This window comes from Aquarana catesbeiana, unplaced genomic scaffold, assembly GCF_042186555.1.
Source record: "Aquarana catesbeiana isolate 2022-GZ unplaced genomic scaffold, ASM4218655v1 unanchor237, whole genome shotgun sequence".
Lineage (NCBI taxonomy): Eukaryota > Metazoa > Chordata > Amphibia > Anura > Ranidae > Aquarana > Aquarana catesbeiana.
Genome location: NW_027362665.1, coordinates 1550152 through 1568231, shown reverse-complemented (window position 1 = coordinate 1568231; position 18080 = coordinate 1550152). Strand labels below are relative to the sequence as shown.

The 18080-nt window shown below is 44.8% G+C and overlaps 2 protein-coding genes and 1 pseudogene across 5 annotated transcripts in view; 2 read left to right on the top strand and 1 right to left on the bottom strand.

The window, feature by feature from the left end:
* LOC141122003 (uncharacterized) overlaps positions 1 to 18080 on the top strand; it is a 207768-nt gene that overhangs the window by 82003 nt on the left and 107685 nt on the right. The gene's annotated exons all lie outside the window — the stretch shown is intronic.
* Positions 1 to 18080, bottom strand: part of LOC141122013 (gastrula zinc finger protein XlCGF66.1-like) — a 152021-nt gene that overhangs the window by 42237 nt on the left and 91704 nt on the right. The gene's annotated exons all lie outside the window — the stretch shown is intronic.
* LOC141122044 (uncharacterized) overlaps positions 16091 to 18080 on the top strand; it is a 46347-nt pseudogene continuing 44357 nt past the window's right edge.

Here is an 18080-nt window from a genome sequence, read left to right as displayed (position 1 = left end):
TAAGGGTGCACAAGGTTCATCAGCATATCAACAGTCCACATGATGCACCATATGCTCAGTGTCTGGATCTAGGCTGGATCATCATAGGCAATGTCTGTCGAGACAAAAGCAGGTCTTACTCAGTCTCTTCCTTTTAAAACACACATTCAAATGGACAGACTACTTGTTTTACACAATGACTACATCAATATAATGTGAAAGAAAGACTGTTTGAAAAAGGTGCACAACGGCACATCATACAAGACTATAAGCTCTTAATTTCTGGGATGAGAACATCGGCAACACAATGTTCGATGTAACCACTAAAGACAATGAGTTGGCAGCTACCATGGAAGACAAAGAATTCTTGAAAACCATGAGTAAAGAATTCTACCAAGATGATTCCAACAGTTGGGTAGCACCTCTACCATTTCACACCCCAAAAAAGAGACTACCAAACAATAGAGAACATGCAGAATCACGGTTTGTTTCTTTTAAAGTGCAGTTTGAACTAGACATGTGCGGTTCATTTCGTACGAATCAAATTTGTACAAATTTCCGAAAATTCGTACATTCGGAAGCATCCGAAATACGAATTTCTATGCTTCCGAATTGTATACGAAATACAAAATTTCATTGACGAATTTCAGATCCAAATTTATTTACAACGGAAACGTGACTGGTGTTTTGTTGACCAATCAGAAGTTGCAAGGTAAACCGGACCTCCACCACTAAAAGGCCAGTGCAGATACATGTTCATGCTCGTACACATTGCACACGTGCTAATATTCATAAGCAAAGAACCAACATAATGCCCGCAATGCCAGTTCATCGCGCATGGGTATGTGCGCGTGTGCACATTGGTGCGCGAACGAGTGTGCATGTGCAAACACGTGCGCGCGTGCACACACCAATTAGCACTTGGCGCCCAGTGGCCTATTTAAACTACTCTGTCACTGCAAACAAGTGCTGGATAATCAGAGCTCACCTTGCTGGTCGCGGTGCTGGCCGCCCTGGTGTGTGCTGGTGCACGCCGGTGCGTGTTGGTGCGTGCGTTCCTGTACGCGCTGCTGTGCGCGTTCCTGTAGGCGCTGGTCTCGTACTGGCGTGCGGACGCGCGCACAGCTGTGCGTGCGCCTGTGAGCGTCGGCGTGCATGTGTGCGTGCAGTTTGGCGCCAACCAGCCTATTTAGGTTTGCCATGCACTCTGCTCGGTGCTGCCTGATCGACAGCTCCCTGTGCCATAGTTCCCGTTGCCTATCTTGTGTTCCTGTGTACCTGATCTCCTTACGACCCAGATTGCCTTTGGATTCTCCCGATTGCTGCCCGTACCTGACCTCGGCCTATTTGACTCCGCTTCTGCCTGCTCCTACTGTACCTTTTGCTGCCAGCCTGCTGCTGAACTCTGCTTGTGCCCTGACCTGCCTGCTCTGCTCCTGCTCAGCACCTGTTGGCCTGTGTTCCTGACTACTGACCTGCTGCTTGAAGATCATCTCTCATCTAGTACCTGGATCCCTTCAGCAGGCTCTCATACCACTCCCATGCCTCCTGTCTGCTCTACCAGGGGCCATGAGTCGGATACGTAAGGGAGTCTACCCTCTGCCCAAGCGGACTCACCAGTCTGTTAAGTGGAAGTCTGACATCCTTCCTGACCCACCAAGTCCTGATCCATTGCTCCTGTTTGTGTGTGTGTATGACCCGGCTAGTTTTTGGACTCTCCCTCTGCTTGCTCCTTTACTCTGTTACCTGGTATCCTGACTTTGGCCTGTTTATTGGACTTGATGTGCCTGCTGACTTGTTACCACATTGCCCAGCTGTTACCCAACCTTGGCCTGCCCTCTGGACTTGCTTTTGCCTGCTGAATTCGATACCCTGCTGCCCAGTTGTTGCTGACTACTGCTCTTCACCTGGTTTCGCTCCTGTCCACGCTTTGGTGCCCAGCTGCTTCTACTTCCTGCTCCAAGGACTGTGACTGCCAGCTCTACCTACCTTCAGAGGGGACATTACCAGCCAGCTACCCGGCACTCGCCACTCCTTACCTTTACACTTTCTGTTCCCACCTTCAGGAGTGTAGGCGGGAGGAGTAAGGGAGGCCTTCATCACATTCCAGTCTCCACTAGGTATGTGATAGTATCATCCAGCCATAACTGAGACTGGATTAGGTACCTCCCTGCCCGAGCACTATGCCAGCAAATCACAACCTTAATCCAAGTGGTGACCGGACTCAAGGAGGCCTGTGTCCAGCTTGAAAGTCGTTTACCTTCTGCATCTCAAAATCTGGGGAACCTGCTCCTGCACCCACAGTAGTAGTTCCTTTCCTGGAGCCTCGAGTACCTATCCCGGAGTGCTTTTCAGGGAATCGCTACAAATTTCGAACTTTTTGCAATGCCTGCCAGCATCGAGTTACAACCACAGACTTTCTCCCTTGAGTTCACCAGGGTGGGTTTTGTCATTTTCTCTCCTGCGGGAGGAACCACAGATATGGGCCCATCACCTTTGTGAACAGACTAGTCCGGTCCTTGCATCAACTACTTCTTTCTTCACGGCCATGGCTGAGATCTATGATGATCCCCAGCGAATCTCCACAGCGGAGGCTAACTTACATATGTTTTGGCAAGGATCTCAGCCCGTGGACGACTACGTGATTAAGTTCTGTCACTGGAGTTCCGACACTGCCTGGAATGATGCAGCCTTGCAATATCAGTTCCGCCTGGGACTTTCTGAAACTCTGAAAGATGAGCTTGCCAGACTAGATCCACCAAAGACACTCTCAGACTTAATCCAGCTTGTCATCCGGCTTGATCGCAGATTCCGAGAGAGGACAGAAAGGTCTGGCAATACTCAACCTACCTGGACCTCAGTGGCACCAGCACTCACACCTCACCCCCCATCCTCCTTCACGATGGAATCTGTTCACTTGGGATTTACCTGTTCACCGCTGTCATCCAAAGAAAGACTTAGACACTGGCAAAATGACTTATGCCTTTACTGTGGTGGCGTTGGTCATTACCTCTGCAACTGCCCCATAAGGCCACAAAAGACTGCCCCTGACGCTTCCAGCTGTCTTGTAAAAAAAAAATTTCCTCCCATTTTCTGTTGACACTCTCTCTGCAGCTACCAGGGAGGAGCATCCAAACCCAAGCTATTATCGATTCCGGGGCCTGCAGTTGTTTTATGGACTACACCTTTGCTAAACAACATCAAGTCCCACTGCAAACTAAGATGCAACATTTAAAGATTAATCTGGCTCAAACCTTAAGTCAGGACCTGTCACACAAGAAACTTGTCCCCTACTGGCAGTAACCTTTTTGGTTCATTCTGAATACTTAAACCTGGACATTATGCCATCTCCCTTGTTTCCCATCATTCTGGAGATTCCATAGTTACAGGCACACAACCCCCAAATAAACTGGGAATCTGGAACTGTGTCTTTCCCTACAACCTACTACCAGCAGCACTGTTTTCCCCAAGCGGTCACCACCACAGCACCGTAATGAAGCTGCAACCAGAGACTTCAGTTTCACATCATGTCCCACCTGTTTACCATGATTTCTTAGATGTTTTTGATAAGAAGGCGGCCAAGACTTTGTCACCCTATCGGCCATATGATTGCCCGATCGAATTGCTACCCGGGGCCGAGATCCCATTTGGACACATTTTTCCTTTATCAGAACCTGAGCTGGAGGCGTTGCGCCTATACATTGACGAGAACCTGAAAAGGGGATTTAGCCATCCATCTACATCACCTGCTGGGGATGGCATATTTTTTGTTGAAAAAAAAGATCACACTTTGAGACCATGTGTGGACTATAGAGAAATAAACAAAACCAGTAAGAACAGCTACCCCCTTCCACTTGTTCCAGAACTTTTCCAGCGCTTCAGAGCAGCAAAAATATTTATGAAACTTAACCTACGGGGTGCATATAACCTGGTAAGAATTCAGAAAGGGGATGAATGGGAAACGGCCTTCCGCACCCGTTTTTGGGAACTTTGAATACTTTAGTTATGCCATTTGGGCTATGTAATGCCCCAGCTACTTTTCAGCATCTTGTCAATGATGTTTTTAGAGACTTTCTCGACCTCTTTGTGATCGTGTATCTTGACGATATACTCATATTCTCCCCTTCCATAGAGGAACACAGGCTGCAAGTTAAAAAGGTCCTCAGCCGTCTCCGAAAACACCAGTTATACGCAAAAGCAAATGCGAGTTCGAGAAAGGAACTATCCAGTTCTTGGGGCTTATTATCTCAACATCAGGCATTGCAATGGACCCACAAAAAGTTAGTGCCATCCTTGAGTAGCCAGAGCCAACTGATCGAAAGGGAACCCAGAGATTTATTGGATTTGCTAACTTTTACCGTACATTTATCAAAAACTTTTCAGCCATCATCAGCCCCATCACTCAGCTTACCAAGCAGAACACCCGATTTCAGTGGACTCCAGCAGCGCAACTCGCCTTTGATAAATTGAAACTACTATTTACATCAGCACCAATTTTACAACATCCTGATCCTGCATTATCCTATGTTCTTGAGGTGGATGCTTCTGAGAATGCAGTGGGCGCCATCTTATCCCAACGACAAGGCGCTAAATCTCTCCTGCATCCCTTGGCCTTTTTCTCTAGGAAACTCAGTGCTTCAGAGAAAAATTACGGTGTGGGAGATCGTGAGCTACTTGCCATCAAGGCCGCCCTGGAGGAATGGCGCTATCTGCTTGAGGAAGCAAGTTACCCAATCCTTATTTTTACTGTCCATAAAAATTTGGAATATCTCCATACAGCCAGACGCCTAAAGCCTCGTCAGGCCAGGTGGGCCTTGTTTTTCTCACAATTTACATTCCATATAACCTACAGACCAGGCTCTAAAAATGGGAAACCTGACGTCTATGTTTCTGGAAGAGAAGGAAATTACCCAGCCTGATACCATGCTTTATTCACAAATTTTCTGTTACTGCAAAGAGATTTGGTGTCACAGCTCAAACAAGCTTCTAGGGAGGAGAGGCCACCACAGGACTTCCAGCAAGAACGAGATGGATTGTTCTTCCATGAGCAAAGAGTTTTTGTACCTTCAAGTTTGCACCAGTCAACCCTAAATCTATGCCACGACCACCCCTTGGCAGGGCATTTTGGAATCCATAAGACTTTGGAGCTGTTACGATCCTGAAGTATGTGAGGAGTTGTGAGATTTGTATCCGGAGCAAAGGAGACAATACCAAAGCTTGGGGTTTAAGGCCCTTGCCCATGCCTAGCAAGCCCTGGGAGATGATTAACATGGACTTCATTGTCGAGCTCCCACCTTCTGAAAGTTTTACCACTATTTTTGTGATAGTCGATTGGTATAAAATGTGCCATTTTGGATAGCCTATGATTGAAACACCATCTGCTTCAGAGACTGTACAAGCATTTATCAAGGAGATAGTACGGTTGCATGGGGTTCCTCTGAGTATACCTTCTGACCGAGGAGTGCAGTTTACGTCCAAATTTTGGAAAGAACTTTGTAAAGCACTTAAAATTGAGTCATGGTTATCTTCAGCATATCACCCCCAGAGGAATGGTCAGACAGAACATACAAATCAGACCTTAGAACAATATCTTTGGTGTTTTTCTTCGTTTACAGAGGATGACTTCGCTCCTTCCGCTAGCAGAATTAGCTTACAACGATTCTGTCCACTCAGCCACAGGTCAAACGCCATTCTTCGCAAACTTCGGATTTAACCCCTCTTTTTTGCCTGATGCAGTCTTTGATCCTTCTGTTCCAGCAGTCCAGGAGTGACTGTTGTTTCTACAAACCAACAATAAAATTCTACAGGAAGCTAAGGCCCAACAGGACAACAAAAAAATCTTTGATAGAAAAAAAAGGGGTGATCTGGATCTTAAACCCGGTGACAGAGTTTGGTTATCAACCATTACAAGACATGGAGGGGAAAGGTGGGACTTTAAATGAGGCACATATGCGGTGTGCCTCCATCCCTATAGTATATGATCAAAAGAAGGGAAAGTGGGACTTTAAATGAGATGGATGACTTTGTGGAAGCAAGTTTGAATGAATAAATACAGATTTTTATTGGTAAACATATTGAATACAATAAATATATCAATACGTGTCAAAACCACCCGCACAAGACATACAGGTGCGGCATGAATAAAAATTACAAGAGTATAAAGATTCAAAACAATTCATGGTTACATTGCATGGAATGGGTTTATATAAGTACATATCACACAAAAGACAGCACCAGCAGCGAGAATGTGAATATAAAAAGAGAAAGTTTTATGGACCATAATAGATATATAAAAATGTCAAAATTGTTGATCTACTGCAGACCAGGGTAAATATGTCCATTACAGACATAAATCAGCATCACGTACGCCCGACGCGTTTCGTGTAGAGACACTCTTCAGGGGCGGATGCTCAGGTATGTCTGCAGAGTACAAAATTGATAAACTATATTAGTCTATTTATTGGGTAATATAAAGGAATGGCAGATTTGCCAAACCTAAATACTCACAAAAAATCCAGTGCGGTGAGGTGCTGCGATCATGCGATCAGGGTCCCCAAAGTAGTCTCCCCCGGGAGCTGAGGTACTCATGGCCGTGTGCAGCAAAGCGCCCATGACGGAAACTCCCGATGGTCCATGACACAAAAGCTGGTGCATGAGTGAAAAACCAGGGTATCCCAAATGGTAACCTGGGGTGATCTAAAAAGAGTGTAGATGGGAATGTGTGAATGGGTGAGCAAAAAATGAATATAAAAAATATAACGATGATTGAAACATGATGTAAAAATGTGAAAAAAAAATTAAAAAATGTGAATTGAGTGGACAAAGTGATGGTGAGCTGACATGACAAAGAAAGAATGTTGGGGTGTAAGGTGATAAGGAAGAGGAAAAAGTTGGGGCAAAGGGTGAAAAAACATACAAAATGCAGAGAAACCAAAGGTGGCGTGAGAGAGTGTGTGTGGACCTAGTGAGAGACTTGCGTGGAGACAAGGCTTGTACCTGAAGTGATGTGCTAAACTATTTTTGTGATAGTCGATTGGTATAAAATGTGCCATTTTGGATAGCCTATGATTGAAACACCATCTGCTTCAGAGACTGTACAAGCATTTATCAAGGAGATAGTACGGTTGCATGGGGTTCCTCTGAGTATACCTTCTGACCGAGGAGTGCAGTTTACGTCCAAATTTTGGAAAGAACTTTGTAAAGCACTTAAAATTGAGTCATGGTTATCTTCAGCATATCACCCCCAGAGGAATGGTCAGACAGAACATACAAATCAGACCTTAGAACAATATCTTTGGTGTTTTTCTTCGTTTACAGAGGATGACTGAGCTTCGCTCCTTCCGCTAGCAGAATTAGCTTACAACGATTCTGTCCACTCAGCCACAGGTCAAACGCCATTCTTCGCAAACTTCGGATTTAACCCCTCTTTTTTGCCTGATGCAGTCTTTGATCCTTCTGTTCCAGCAGTCCAGGAGTGACTGTTGTTTCTACAAACCAACAATAAAATTCTACAGGAAGCTAAGGTCCAACAGGACAACAAAAAAATCTTTGATAGAAAAAAAAGGGGTGATCTGGATCTTAAACCCGGTGACAGAGTTTGGTTATCAACCATTAATCTGAAAATGGCTCGTCCTTCCAAAAAACTGGCCCATTTGCTGTAAAGAGAAAAATAAATCCAACAGCTTAAGAACTTTTGCTTCCACAAAAGTATAAGATTCATCCGGTTTTTCATGTATCTTTACTAAAGCCTACTGTATCAGATCCCTTCCCTGGCCGTAATACTGGCCCTCCAACACCTGTTACTATTGATGGCGAAGAAGAGTATGAAATTGAGGCCATTATTAATTGTAGGAAGAGGGGTGGCCGTATTCAATATTTGATCAAATAGAAAGGGTACAGTTCTGAGGAGAGCTTGTGGGAACCAAAAGACAATGTCCATGCTCCAAGGCTAGTAAGGAGGTTTTTTCAAGCCCATCCTGCAAAGATGTCTCAGATGGGCAGCCGGAGGCTGCCCATTGGGGGGACAATGTAAGGTAAACCGGACCTCCACAACTAAAAGGCCAGTGCAGATACCTGTTCATGCTCGTACACATTGCACACGTGCTAATATTCATAAGCAAAGAACCAACATAATGCCCGCAATGCCAGTTCATCAAGCACGGATATGTGCGCGAACGAGTGTGAATGTGCAAACACGTGCGCGTGCACACACCAATTAGCACTTGGCACCCAGTGGCCTATTTAAACTGCTCTGTCACTGAAAACAAGTGCTGCATGATCTTCAGCTCCTTCCTGACCCACCAAGTCCTGATCCGTTGCTCCTATTTGTTCGTGTATGACCCGGCTCGTCTTTGGACTCCCCTCTGCTTGCTCCTTTACTCTGTTACCTGGTATTCTGACTTTGGCCTGTTTATTGGACTTGATCTGCCTGCTGACTTGGTACCACATTGCACGGCTGTGTAGGCGGGAGGAGCAAGGGAGGCCTCCATCACATTCCAGTCTCCACCAGGTACGTGATAGAGGTTTTCTTCTCCTGCTGAGTGAGGGTTGGGAAAATGACCTTTTTACTGGTACTGGTAGTCGATGGGAGATTCAGAATCGGACAAAATAAGAATGTTTGTTAATATCGTTTTATTATTGTCATAATAATTATGATTATTTGTTATGATGAAGTTAAAAACACAGGAAGTCAGCACAGCACAGGGGTGGGGGAGCCCCTCATAATGAGCACAGCACAGGGATGGTGGGAGCCCCTCATAATGAGCGCAGCAGGGGTACAGCCCCAAGATGAAGTCAGCACATCACAGGGATGGTGGGTGCCCCTCATAATTAGCACAGCAGGGTACAAACCCAGGAAGTAAGCACAGGGATGGTGGAAGCCCCTCATAATGAGCACGGCAGGGGTACAGCTCCAGGAGGAAGTCAGCACAGCACAGGGATGGTGGGAGCCCCTCATAATAAGCACAGCAGGGGTAAAGCCCCAGGAGGAAGTCAGCACAGGGATGGTGGGAGCCCCTCATAATGAGCACAGCAGGGGTACAGCCCCAGGAGGAAGTTGGTAAAGCACAGGGATGGTGGAAGCCCCTCATAATGAGCACAGCACAGGGATGGTGGGAACCCCCCATAATGAGCAAAGCAGGGGTACAGCCCCAGGAGGAAGTCATCACAGCACAGGGATGGTGGGGCCCCTCATAATGAGCACAGCAGGTGTACAGCCCCAGGAGGAAGTCAGCACAGCACAGGGATGGTGGGGCCCCTCATAATGAGCACAGCAGGGGTACAGCCCCAGGAGGAAGTCAGCACAGCACAGGAATGGTGGGAGCCCCTCATAATGAGCACAGCACAGGGATGGTGGGAACCCCTCATAATGAGCACAGCAGGGGTACAGCCCCAGGAGGAAGTCAGCACAGCACAGGGATGGTGGGAGCACCTCATAATGAGCACAGCACAGGGATGGTGGGAGCCCCTCATAATGAGCACAGCAGGGGTACAGCCCCAGGAGGAAGTCAGCACAGGGATGGTGGGACCCCCTCATAATGAGCACAGCAGGGGTACAGCCCCAGGAGGAAGTCAGCACAGCACAGGAATGGTGGGAGCCCTCATAATGAGCACAGCAGGGGTACAGCCTCAGGAGGAAGTCAGCACAGCACAGGGATTGTGGGAGCCCCTCATAATGAGCACAGCAGGGGTACAGCCCCAGGAGGAAGTCAGCACAGGGATGGTGGGAGCCCCTCATAATGAGCACAGCAGGGGTACAGCCCCAGGAGGAAGTCAGCACAGCACAGGGATGGTGGGAGCCCCTCATAATGAGCACAGCAGGGGTACAGCCCCAGGAGGAAGTCAGCACAGCACAGGGATGGTGGGAGTCCCTCATAATGAGCACAGTAGAAGTACAGCCTCAGGAGGAAGTCAGCACAGCACAGGGATGGTGGGAGCCCCTCATAATAAGCACAGCACAGGGATGGTGGGAGCCCCTCATAATGAGCACAGCAGGGGTACAGCCCCAGGAGGAAGTCAGCACATCACAGGGATGGTGGGAGCCCCTCATAATGTGCACAGCAGGGGTACAAACCCAGGAAGTCAGCACAGCACAGGGATGGTGGGAGCCCCTCATAATGAGCACAGCAGGGGTACAGCCCCAGGAGGAAGTCAGCACAACCCAGGGATGGTGGGAGCCCCTCATGATGAGTCAATGACTGCCATATTGAGAAAGGTATTTTTTGCTTTTTAAATTCATCATAACGAACGTTCGTAATTGTTGCGAAAAATTAACAAACCTAACGAAAATTCATATTTCGTACGAATCCAAATTGAATTTTGGACACGAATTATGAAATAATGGCTAATACGAAATGGAACAGAACGAAACTAATTTATTGACAGCGCACATGTCTAGTTTGAACCGGAAGCCTGAGATGAAAAAGCACTTTGTGGACTTTATGCAGAAGGTGTTTGAGAGAGATCATGCTGAGCCTGCACCACCTCTTAAGGAAGGAGAAGACTGTTGGTACCTACCATGCTTTGGTGTCTATCATACTTGTAAGCCTGATCAGATTAGGGTGGTCTTCGACTCCAGTGCTCGTCATAAAGGTGTCTCCCTCAATGACAATCTTCTCACTGGGCCTAATATGAACAACAATCTAATAGGAGTTTTACTTTGCTTCATACAAGAGCCAATTGCTGTTATGGCTGACATTCAGCAAACGTTCCACTGTTTCATCTCCTATGAAAACTGCAGAAACTTCCTCCAGGTTCTGAAGGTACTGCAAAATGATGTCATTGATGAAGTCATAGACTACAGGATGAAGGTACACGTTTTCGGTAACAGTCCTTCTCCTGCAGTAGCAATTTATAGACTGAGGAAAATGGCTCGAGGGTGAGAGAGAATTTGGATCTGATGCACGACAGTTCATTGAAAGTCATTTCTATGTGGACGATGGACTCAAATCTCTGCCTACGGAAGAAGCTATTGACCTTCTCACTAGAACCCAGAACATGCTTGCCACTGCAAACATTAGACTTCACAAAATCATCTCCAACAGCGACAAGCTCATCAGAGCCTTTCCTTCTCATGACATTGCTATAAGTGTCAAATTCCAACTAAGCTCTGATTTTTCCATTATGCAACACAGTCTTGGATTGCTTTGGAATGTTAAGCAAGACACATTCACATTTCAAGCATCAGTCTGTGACAAGCCCTTCACAAAGCAAAGAGTTTTGTCTACAGTGAACAGCATTTATGATCCATTGGATTTCATAGCACTTCTCTCCATTCAGGGTAAGATACTGCTGAGGCCACTTACTTCTGAAAGCTCAGACTGGGATTTCCCATTACAACAAAGGTGGGAATCCTGGAAACAGTCTCTAAAAGCATTAGGGCAACTCCAAATACAACGCTCTTACACCTTAGCATCCTTAGAAAAAGGCCACCAGAAGAGAAACCATTGTCTTCTCTGATGCATCCAACAAAGCCATCGCTACGTGGCCTATCTTCGAGCTACAAATCCCAATGGTGAAGTAGGTGTAGGATTTATCATGGGCAAGGCCAAGCTCACACCAAAACCTGCACAGACTATTCCAAGGCTTGAACTTTGTGCAGCTGTGTTAGCTGTGGAAATTGCTGAGCTTATAGAACTTGAAACAGATGTTGAAATTAGACTCCTTTTGATTTTTATACAGACAGCAAAATAGTGCTAGGATATATACACAATCAAACATTGCAGTTCTATGTGTATGTCGGTAACAGAGTGGAACGCATTAGGAAGTTCTCTACGCCTGAACAATGGAAATATGTTCCCACTAACCTCAACCCTGCTGATTGCGGCAGTTGTGCAGTACCTACTACTGCATTTATGGACACATTATGGCTATCTCCACCAGTACTCTTGAATGATAAACTCATCTTAATTTCTACAAATTCTACCCTTTGAACTGGTTTATCCGGAATCTGATACGGAAATCAGAGCTTTTACCGTAAAACTCAACACCTGTAAAAGCAAGGGTAAGGCTGAGTCCTCCCTGTTTTGAAAGCTTTTCTAAGTGGTCCTTTCTTGTATGAGCCATTGCACATCTTATTCACATTGCTCGTCAATTTGCAAACCACTCTAGCACTGAAAAGGAGTGTCACAAATGGGACATCTGTAAAGGCCCCTCCACAATTGAGGAGGTCACTCAAGCAGAAAGGGATATCATCCAATGTCTCCTAAAAGTGTACTCACAAGAGATTGCTAACATATCAAAGGAACTCAACCTATCTAAGGATAGCCCTCTGTACAAATTAAATCCAATAATTGATAACAACAATTTACTTTGAGTCGGTGGTCACATTAGAAGATCTAATTCGTTCAGTGGAGAAAAAAATCCCCTCATTATTCCAGGACGTCATCACATTACTGCTCTGTTAGACATTTCCATGAGCAAGTTTAGCACCAAGGTCGTCACTTTTGCAGAGGGAACAGTAAGGTCTGCAGGTTTCTGGATCGTCGGGATGAAAGAGTGTATATCGTCCATACTCCAGAAATGTGTCAAGTGCCAAAAACTAAGAGGAAAGCACCTACAACAGAAGACAGATCTGCCGGCTGACCAATTAAGCACTGAACCACCATTTACTAATGTTGGCATGGACATATTTGGCCCCTGGACTGTTACACTCAGAACTTGTGACGGAGTTGCTAACAATAAATGATGGGCTGCACTGTTCACTTGCTTGAGCATTTGTGCAGTGCACATCAAAGTGATAGAAACAATGGACTCTTCCTGTTTCATTAATGCCCTCAGAAGATTTGTTTCTGTGCGAGGACCTGTAAAGTTACTTAGATCTGACTGTGGGACTAATTTTACAGGAGCAGAAAAGATAGTGAACTTTAAATGACAACAAGTGTAAATGGGAATTCAACCTACCTCATTCCCCTCACATGGGAGGCTCTTGGGAACGTATGATTGGAGTTGTAAGAAAAATCCGGGACTCTATGATACTGGACCAGAAAACTTCCCAGCTTACCCATGAAATCTTAATCACTTTTCTTGCAGAGGTGTCTGCTATAATCAATGCAAGGCCACAGGTCCCTGTGTCCTCAGATCCAGTGTCTCCAGTATTGCTCACTCCAGCCACTCTTATTACACAAAATATTGGGATAGCCACTATTCCCACACAGGAAGTTGATTACCCTAACGTTTACAAGCATCAATGGAAACAGGTTTAACGTCTTGCTTTTGTGTTTTGGAACCGCTGGAAGATGGAGTACCTTTCTAACCTTCAAAGTCGCAGAAAATGGCAAACTAGCAAACCCAACCTACAAGTGGGAGACATAGTTCTCTTGAAAGAGACAGATTCTCATCGCAACTATTGGCCTCTGGGTCTTATTACAAAGACTATGCCAAGTAACGACGGAAAAGTACGGAAAGTAGAAGTTGACCAATTCAGCCCCGGAAGAATTTACCCCCTTCCTGACCGGGCCATTTTTTTGCGATACGGCACTGCATCTCTTTAACTGACAATTGCGCGGTCATGTGACATTGAACTCAAACATAATTGATGTCCTTTTTTCCCCACAAATGGAGCTTTCTTTTGGTGGTATTTGATCACCTCCTGCGGTTTTTATTTTTTGCGCTATAAACAAAAGAGCAACAATGGTAAAGTAGGTGAAGAGCAGGTGTGGGACTTTATACAAGGCACATGGGAGCAGAGGTATGAGTTGGGTAAAAAATATAGTTTATTAATGAGAAAAAATAATTTTACAAAAATTCATACAGTACATCATTGAGCATAAATAGTACACAGATAGTTTTACAAAAATTCATACAATACATAATTAGGCTCATGGCTCTGCATATGTTAGCACTTAGCTCTAAGGTATTAGGATATTAAAAGTGTGATCGAAAACTAATGCATCAAAAATGACAAATACAAACAAATGGATATATGTAAATAGGAACGTTGTATGCATATGGGTTCATATAGTGTACACCTAGCGGTAGATTGGAGCTCTACGTCGTTACGTCGTTTCGGGGCCTTAAAGCCACTCATCAGGAGCGATACCGAGGTGGTACCTATGAGTTGGGGAAATAGCGGTAATGAATGGTGGAAAAATGTAAAGGGGTAAATATAAATCATGAATGTCATGTTGTTGGATGTAGCTCTGGACTCACAGTGATGTCTGCACAGAGGCAACGCGGCCCAAGGTGCCACGCCAACCATGGATGCCCCGTCCCGAAGCTGAGGGGGCATGGTCCGAAGGCGAGACCAACCCAACGAACCCCCCAGGTGGGGTCAAAGTGTGGGGACCAGTGTGTGGGTGGGGGGTGGTCACAGGATGGGAAAGGATTCCACCATTCATTACCGCTATTTCCCCAACTCATAGGTACCACCTCGGTATCACTCCTGATGAGTGGCTTTAAGGCCCCGAAACGACGTAACGATGTAGAGCTCCAATCTACCGCTAGGTGTACACTATATGAACCCATATGCATACAACGTTCCTATTTACATATATCCATTTGTTTGTATTTGTCATTTTTGATGCATTAGTTTTCGATCACACTTTTAATATCCTAATACCTTAGAGCTAAGTGCTAACATATGCAGAGCCATGAGCCTAATTATGTATTGTATGAATTTTTGTAAAACTATCTGTGTACTATTTATGCTCAATGATGTACTGTATGAATTCTTGTAAAATTATTTTTTCTCATTAATAAACTACATTTTTTACCCAACTCATACCTCTGCTCCCATATGCCTTGTATAAAGTCCCACACCTGCTCTTCACCTACTTTACCATTTAATTGGGATGGAGGAGGGGTTTCGAACGGCCCCTATACCCTCATGCAAAGTCCCACCCTGTTGCTCTTATTTTCAAAAGAGCAACAATGTTGAAAAAAAACACAATATTTTTTACTTTTTGTTATAGTAAATTAAAAAAAAAAAAATCCTCAGTGTAGGCCGATATGTAATCTGCTACATATTTTTGGTAAAAAAAAAAACACAATAAGCGTAAATTGTTTGGTTTGCGCAAAAGTTGTTATAGCGCCTACAAAATAGGGGATAGATTTATGACATTATTATTATTATGATTATTATTTTTTTTTTTTTTTTTTTAAAGTAATGGCAGTGATCTGCGATTTTTAAAAAAATTTTTATCGGGATTGCGGTGCTTTTGATGGTATGTGTTCACCTTCTGCGTTTTTTTTTTTTTTTTTGCGCTATAAACAAAAAAAGAGCAAAAATTTTGAAAAAAACACAATTTTTTACTTTTTGCTATAATAAATATACCAAATGTATTTTAAAAAAAATTTCCTCCGTTTAGGCTGTTTAGGCACCACAAAATAGGTTATTTATGGCATTTTTATTATTATTTTTTTTTACTAGTAATGGTGGTGATCTGCAATTTTTTCATCATGACTTTGACTTTGCGGTGGACAGATAGGACACTTTTAACACCTTTTTTGAATTCATTGACATTTATACAGTGATCAGTGCTATAAATAGTTACTGATTACTGTGTAAATGTCAGTGGCAGGGAAGGGGTTAACACTAGGGGGCAATCAAGGGGTTAAATGTGTTCCCTGACTGTGTGTTCTAACTGTGGGGGATGGGACTGACTAGGGGATGAGACCGATTGGTGTTCCTATATACTAGATCTGTCTCCTCTCACATGATCTATCTCCTCTCCCCTGACAGGACATGGATCTATGTGTTTACAGACACAGATCCACATTCCTGCTCTGTCTCGAGCGATCGCATGTGCCCGACGGACATTGCGGCCGCCAGGCACGCGCACAGGCTCCTTGGTGACATGGCAGGCGCGTGCGCCACCCTATGCTGGTGGGAAGCCAAGGACGTCATATGACGCCTACCCAGGATGAGAGAGCCACCTTGCGGAAGTCATGACAATACGTGGGATGGGAAGTGGTTAAAATTCACAAGATCTTCAAAGTGTCATCTGGATCAAGTCACTGTCAGATGAATAAACAAAGATTGCTTTACCGATATCTCAAAACAACTGTAATTTACAGAGATAACACTTTCAATGCTCAGGTTGGGGAGGCAGAACACTCATTGCTTACTCCCTCTCTGACTAAGGTCCACGAATAAAGAAATGAACTGGTAGGAGATCAGAGGACCCATTTACTAGTTACCTTGAGGGGGGAATTGTAAGATCCTCAGAGACAAAGCTGCCTGATGGGGGCGGAGTCCTGGTTTAGGGGAACCAATCTGCTCATGTCTAGTAATAATCTTTGTATTTCTATTTTAGTAGATGGACGGGAGATGAGGAAAACCTCAGAGGATTGTCTCACTTTGTCTCCAGACTGTAAAGTAGAAGATGAGGACATCACACAGTATAGTCCAGGAGAAAACCCGACTACCTCAAATGTCCATCCGGCACCACACAGTGTAGATGGACCATCGTATTCCTCTTATCCTGAGGAACCTCAGACTGTGAGGGACGGTGCCGTCCTTCCAACAGCGAAGAGCTTTTCCTGTACTGAGTGCGGAAAGTGTTTTCATTTTAAATATGATCTTAATGTGCATAAAAGATCTCACACAGGAGAGAAGCCGTATTCCTGTCCTGAGTGCGGGAAATGTTTTTCAGTGAAGTCCAATCTTTACACACATCAGAGATCTCACACGGGCGAGAAGCCGTATAACTGTCCTGAGTGCGGGAAATGTTTTTCACAGAAGTCCGATCTTTACAAACATCAGAGATCTCACACAGGGGAAAAGCCGTATTCCTGTCCTGAGTGTGGGAAATGTTTTTCAGAGAAGTCCAATCTTAACAGACATCAGAGATCTCACACGGGGGAGAAGCCGTATTCCTGTCCTGAGTGCGGGAAATGTTTTTCACAGAAGTCCAATCTTTACGCACATCAGAGATCTCACACGGGGGAGAAGCCGTATTTCTGTCCTGAGTGTGGGAAATGTTTTTCACAGAAGTCCAATCTTTACGCACATCAGAGCTCTCACATGGGGGAGAAGCCGTATTCCTGTCCTGAGTGCGGGAAATGTTTTTCACAGAAGTCCAATCTTTACGCACATCAGAGATCTCACACGGGGGAGAAGCCGTATTCCTGTCCTGAATGCGGGAAATGTTTTTCACATAAGTCCAGTCTTTGCAAACATCAGAGATCTCACACGGGGGAGAAGCCGTATTCCTGTCCAGAGTGAGGGAATTGTTCCTCACTGAAGTCCTGTCTTCCTGTACATCAGGGATCCCACACAACCCTCGAGGTGTATTGGTGCCTTGAGTGTGGGAAATGTCTTCTATATGAATGTTGCCGGACATCACAGCTCTCATGTGGGGAAGAAGCACACCCTGATATACACCTCAGATATACTCCATGGCTGATCTCCATAATAAAAGAAACGGTTCCAGGGGTGTGGACATTTAAAAAAAAAAATACTTGTCTGAGGGACTAAATCTAGATCCCAATCTCCTTGTCCCTTATGACAATGTCCTTATTCTGATAAAATAAATAATAATTTTAACCAAAACCGTATATAAATCTGATACAAGCGCATCCTGAGCAGACAAATCACGATCCGGTGTCCATTTCATTAAAGGAAATGTTCACCTTTTATAAAATAATAATAAATGCACATTTTCTGCAGGTAACAAATTGTTAATTTCCTATTTTTTAGGAGCCTGGAAAGCATTGCAGCCATGAAGTGCTGATGGCTGGTGTTATGCAGGACTCCTGCAGACTGTCCGTGTAATCTGTCTGTCTGTACATTGTACGGGAAGGCAGTTACAGTGACAGGAAGAACCAATCATCTACCAGAGAGCTCACAAGCCGACATCAGCAAAGGACAGAACTCTGTGAATGAATGGCACGGCCGCGCTCTTTTCATAAAGTGACAGCCGGTATAGGGAACTTCTCCCCGCACTGCTGTCACACAGAGGACTCGGATCGCTGAGCCGCTGCAGGAACAGGAACATGTAACATCTTCCCGAAGGTGAACTTATGCTTTAACCCTTTCACTGCCAGAGCCATTTTTGTGTTTTTTGCACACATGTTTAAAAAATCATTTTAGGCCTGAAGATTATATAAAGCCCCTAAAATATGATATATTTTCTGAAAGCAGACACCCTAGAGAATAAAAT